Source organism: Petaurus breviceps, unplaced genomic scaffold (assembly GCF_028583685.1).
Source record: "Petaurus breviceps papuanus isolate PSGF00001 unplaced genomic scaffold, PetGlider_PUasm1.0 176, whole genome shotgun sequence".
Classification (NCBI taxonomy): Eukaryota; Metazoa; Chordata; class Mammalia; order Diprotodontia; family Petauridae; genus Petaurus; species Petaurus breviceps.
This window is the reverse complement of record NW_027185771.1, coordinates 17,433,254-17,438,846: the sequence shown is the minus strand read 5'-3', so window position 1 is coordinate 17,438,846 and position 5,593 is coordinate 17,433,254. Positions and strand designations below refer to the sequence as shown.

Below are 5,593 nucleotides of genomic sequence, written 5' to 3'. Positions count from 1 at the left end.
TCTTTCTTTCTTTCTTTCTTTCTTTCTTTCTTTCTTTCTTTCTTTCTTTCTTTCTTTCTTTCTTTCTTTCTTTCTTTCTTTCTTTCTTCCTTTCCTTCCTTCCTTCCTTTTTCTTTCCCTCCCTCTCTCCTTCCCTTACTTCATTTTGTCCAGTTATTCTTGATTCATTTTCTCTAAAGGGCATCCATTTGGTGACTGTCAGACAAAAGTCTCACATTTAGCAGTCTTTGGAGTCAATGTTTGCAGATGGTCCCAAGTCTGTGTTTTTGCACATCTGCTCTCCCTGTTTTCACCTCCTTGCTCCTGTCCTGGCAGAACTGGAAGGCCAGTTAATACCTTTATCTGTGTCACAATGTGTCATGGCCGATGAAATGAAAACCTTATGGGCCAGTTCCTGCCACTGAGCCCGTCTGCACAGCCCAGTCAGGGACCTTGAATGACAGGCATTGTCTAAGGCAAAGGCCATATACAAAAACTTTACAACTATAGGAGCTTGTGCCATTCTGTTGTAGCTTAGAATAATAACTATCATCATTATTATAGATTACATTTATAACAATCATGCCATTATTATAATTACATGTGATAAAATATGCTATTATATAATAATATAATACAACACATAATTTTACTTTATTATTATATCATATATTATTATATTAAGTATAATATAATATGACATGATAGAATAGAATAGAATTAATATAATATAATAATGATATCTAGCATTTATGTAACATTTTCACAAGTTTTGCAAAGCACTCTATATATGTTATCTCTTGGGGGGTTTTTTACCTTCCCAACAGCCCTGGGGTGCAGGTGCTGTTATTATCTCCAATTTTCAAACAAAGAAACAAAGATAGAAGTTAAGTGACATGTTCAGTTTCACTCATCTAATCAGTATCTAGGACTGGATTAGAACTCAGGTCTTCCTGATTTCCAGTACAGCTCTGTCACTTTGTATTTTGGGGAGTCAGACAGAGTAGGCCAACAGAAGCCCTGGGTGGTCTTCTGGGTGGGAAGTCACATGAAGGTAAGTACTGGAGGAAGATAAGTTCAGTGGTCAGAGCAGGTTGGGGGCTGGGGACTGGAGGAGAGAAGACCTTTGGGTCTGCCCCTTGACCTTACCCGATACGTTCCTTTTTCTGTTCTTAGTTTTAGGAGAGGCAACAGAAGAGGAAAAACTGCTGAGCCACAGAATGATGAGCTACTGGGCAAACTTTGCCCATCATGGGTGAGAAAGCTGCCCCTTGGGCTCCCGACTCTTTCCCTGTGTGGTAGCACCTATTCTTAGGCACATAAAGGTTTCCTATTTACATAGAAGTTCCCTGATTGAAAATTGTTCAGGAAAAAAAAGTTATTTCAACCTAGAGGCAAGGTCTGAACAAGTAACTCTTCCTCAAATTCATGGCCAGTGCTAGGGAGTTGTAGCTCTGTCAGACTCACCCTACACATGCGCATCATGAAAGGAAAACAAGAAAGAACAGCAACTCTCTTTGCCCACACCATCACCCTGCAGTGTCAGTGACTTCTCTTCCCCCTTGGGAAGGATTAGAACAGGTGGTAGTGGCAAGAGCCTTGGATGTGGAGTCCGATGTTGTTGGGTTTGATTCTTTGTGAGCTCATCTGGAGTTATTTGACAGAGATAGTGAAATGATTTGCCATTTCCTTCTCCACCTCATTCTACAGATGAGGAAACAGAGGCAAAGAGATCTAAGTCATTTGCCCAGGGTCACAGAGCTAGTATCTGAGGCTGAATTTAAACTCAGGTCTTCCTGACTGCAGGCCTGGTTTTATCCACTGCACCACATAGCTACCCCAATGAAATGGAGTCCAATGTTATCAGCTCAAATCTGGATTTGGCTACTTATTCCCTATTTGAGTCCTTTCACTCTTTGGACCTTCCATCTCAGGTGCAGAGAAAGGCACGACATGAAAAATGAAGACCAAGCTACTTAAGATGGGTGAACAAGTTTCTCTATGGGAGCTACCACTGTCAGCTGACCCCTACCTTGGGGCTCCTTCCTTAGGGCTCAGGCTGAACTGATGATTGCTTGCTAAACTTGTCAATGCAGTGACCCCTTTCTGGTCTAAAGGTTTGGTTTTTCCTCCCAGGGACCCAAATGGTGCAGACCTTATTCACTGGCCAGTCTATGACCAGAAGGAAGAGTACCTGCAGCTGAATTTGCAAATATCCGTGGGAAAGAGCCTGAGGAGGGATAAGTGGGAGTTCTGCACCAAGACCTTGCCTCAGAAGATGGAGGAATCACAGCCTGAAAAAGCCCGGGTGGAGCTGTGATCTCTAAGCATAACCATTTTGGCAGTTGTTGCAGACCAGCAACACCCAATCATTTGCTTTGAGTAGTTCCTTGGTCTGGACTAAAGAAGAGAGCAGTTTTGAGTGAAATAAATTGACTCTCATTCATTACTGCTATGGGAGAAGAATTTAAATGATATCCAGAAGGAAAAAAAACCAAAACATTAATATAGTGCCTACTATGTACTGACCACCATGCTAAGGAAACACTTTCACAAATATCATCTCATTTGGAAGGGACCTTCCAATTCTGAGACAGGGAATCTGATGAGACCAGCCAGTCCACCCTGTCTCTAGAGGGAAAAAAAATTCATTTCATAGAATTATAATGGGCATGACTTCATTTGCTGTCATTGTACTCCCAGGGAAAGAATTAATGTTTGATGATAGATCAAATAATTGATTTGGAGCTGGAAGGGATATTAGAAATCATTGAACAAGAATGAACACTGAAACCCAGAGAAGGAAAAGGACTTGTCCAAGGTGACACAGACACTAAGCAGCCAGATCCTCTGACTCCAAATCCAAAGCCCTTCTTAGTACACTGAGCTGCTGCCGTGGTCTGGGGAAAATATCAGATATTTCTGTGCTTCTTCATGAATTAGCAAGCATCTTCTGGACAACATTTCTGTGAGGAGATCATGTGGTACACTGAGGGTCCTGAAAACAAAACTTCATGATAATTCAGCAAGTCAAGTGATTCTTTACTTGCACAGGAATAGCATAGAGACAATTATTATCTCTGAACCCGAACTCACTATGGTTCCTCTACAGGGTTTCTTTTATATGGGAAAAAAATTTAGCAAAATCAAAGGAAATGCTTCCTCTACTCTGATTGGCTATACTAAGAAGATATTTCACAATAACAATACATTTTATTAACAAGATACATGCAGGGATGTGCTGGTAAATGTTTAATAATCAACTCTCTGAAAAATCCACAAGACATACTTTCAAGTTGTATCTTTCACAGTTTCTTCATCACTTTCTTAAGTTTTGAAATCAACAAAACAATGACTCAGATCCTAATTCATAGTGGATGCCAATTGTGAGGTGTAAATGCTCATGCTGAAAATTTAACAACCAACTCTGGTACAAGTTGGTTCTGGTACATCCCTGGGATACAGGGAAATATGATACTAAAATATTCTCTTCATTAAGAAAAATCAAATAGCAATTGTTGAAACATTTTTATCACTAATAAACTTCTAATTCAAAAAACAAGACATAGTTGATATAAGGATCAGGATGCAGATGATAGAGTGTAAGGGGAAGTAGCTGGATGGGTCACCTCACATTTGGACCCTTACAATACCTGCATTGTAGTTTCCCTTGCCTCAGTTTTTTTCTCCGTCCAGCCCATCCTCCACTCTAATATGACGTCACCCCATTTGTGATAAACTCTAGAGACTCCCTTTATTTCTAGGATTAAATATTAAACCCTTTGTCTAGCTTTTAAAGGCTGTCAGAATTTGGACCCTCCCCACCTTTTCCTTCACTTTACTCCCTCTCATGTCCTCTTTGATCTGGTGACATTGACCTCCTCAGCATTCCTAGAACAAGACTTTCCATCTCTGGGCTCTGGGCATTTTCTCTGGCTGCCCCCATACCTGGAAAGCTCTCCCTCCCCATCTGCACCTCCTGGCTTCCTTCCAGTCTCAGCTAAAATCTCCCCTTTTGCAAGAAGCTTTTGCTAAAAGCCTCAATGATGGTGCCTTCTTACTATTGATCATCCCCAATTTGCCTTGTGTATATGTTGTTTATCCCTAGGTGTTTGCAGTTGTCTCCCTTCATTAAATTATGAACTCCCTGAAGTGTTGGCAGCTTGTCTCCCTTATTAGATTGTGAACTCTCTGAGGACAGTTTTTTTTTTTACCTCTTTTCCTCTCCAGTGCTTGAGTGCCTGGTCCATGGTATTTCTTTCATAAATATTTGACTTGTCACCCACCAGCAAAATAGCCCCTTGTTGATTGTTGGACAAAAGTCCCTTTGTGAAAAAAAAAAAGTACCTTTGTCTGTTGGAATGTCTTCTTCCTTATGAACTCAATGGGAATAATAAAATTGTCACCACTGACCCTCCAGAGTTATTGTGAGCACCAGAGGGTATCTAAGATGGACCAGAGCTTAAAGTATATTTGATCCAGGGGCAGCTAGGTGGCACAGTGGATTGGCACCAGCCCTGGAGTCAAGCAGATCTGAGTACAAATCCAGTCTCAGACACTTAATAGCTATATGACCCTGGGAAAGTCACTTATCTTGATTGCTTTGAAAAAAAAGCATGTCTGATCCAACCCACTCATTGTACCAAAAAGGACTCAGGGCCCAGAAAGTGTACATCACCCTAAGTCTCACAGCTAAGAAGAGATTGTTCTGAGGCTCCATCTCAGGTCTTTAGGCTCTAAGTCTTTCACTCTTGAATATGTCATCTGAATCAAGCTTCACTATCTTCTGATTTAAGCAACATAATCATTACAAAACTATGGTAGTTTGCATGGAAAACAAAGTATAACAATGTTTATCTGTGAAGAACACACTATGTTTTGTAGCCTGTTGTAGTGGCAAGCACCCCAAGCGTGTCTGCCAACACAGGTTCTTGGATCTGCTTTGATAAAGTAAAGCAACTCAAAATGGGTTAACAAGCTTACTTTAATCAGTCAAACATACATCGTTTACCTCGTTCAGGGGAAAAAGGTCAGCACCCTGAACTTCAAAGTATACAGGCAGAATTATCAAGACAGAAACAGATCAAGTAGACAGCTTTCCAAACTGTCCAACCATTACATCCATACCAAATCAACATCTGGGTTTTTCAAAGCCGGGGGGCTCTGGACAATGGCTTCGCCTAATCCAGATCAAATCACAGAACACTTCTCAAAGTGAGCCCCCAAAACAAAGCTACACATCAGGGCTTATATAGCCTTCCCCTGGCTCAGAGAATGTAACAACCTTTTGGACCCACTGGCCAATCAAAAAGTATCAACTGAAAAACAAGCCTCTCACCCCAGGAGGTGCACTTTAGCCTAGGGGCAGGGAAGATCTTTAAAATTTACATTTCCATTACACCTGTTTGGATAGAGGTTTATTAACTAATAATACTTATAATTAGCAATCACGTTAATGTTAATAATAATATATTATATCCAATAATATTATTTTAATTATATTGTATATTGATAATAGCTAAAATTTATATGGTGCCTACTATGTGCCAACCATGATACTATGTGCTTTACTTCTCTTACTTCATTTGATCATCATTCCAACCCTGTGAGGAAG

General features: G+C 40.5%; 1 pseudogene; it reads left to right on the top strand.

Moving 5' to 3' along the window:
• The window catches only part of LOC138159525 (cocaine esterase-like), a 21,127-nt pseudogene extending 17,584 nt beyond the window's left edge, over positions 1-3,543 (top strand).
• The last annotated feature ends 2,050 nt before the right edge of the window (positions 3,544-5,593 follow it).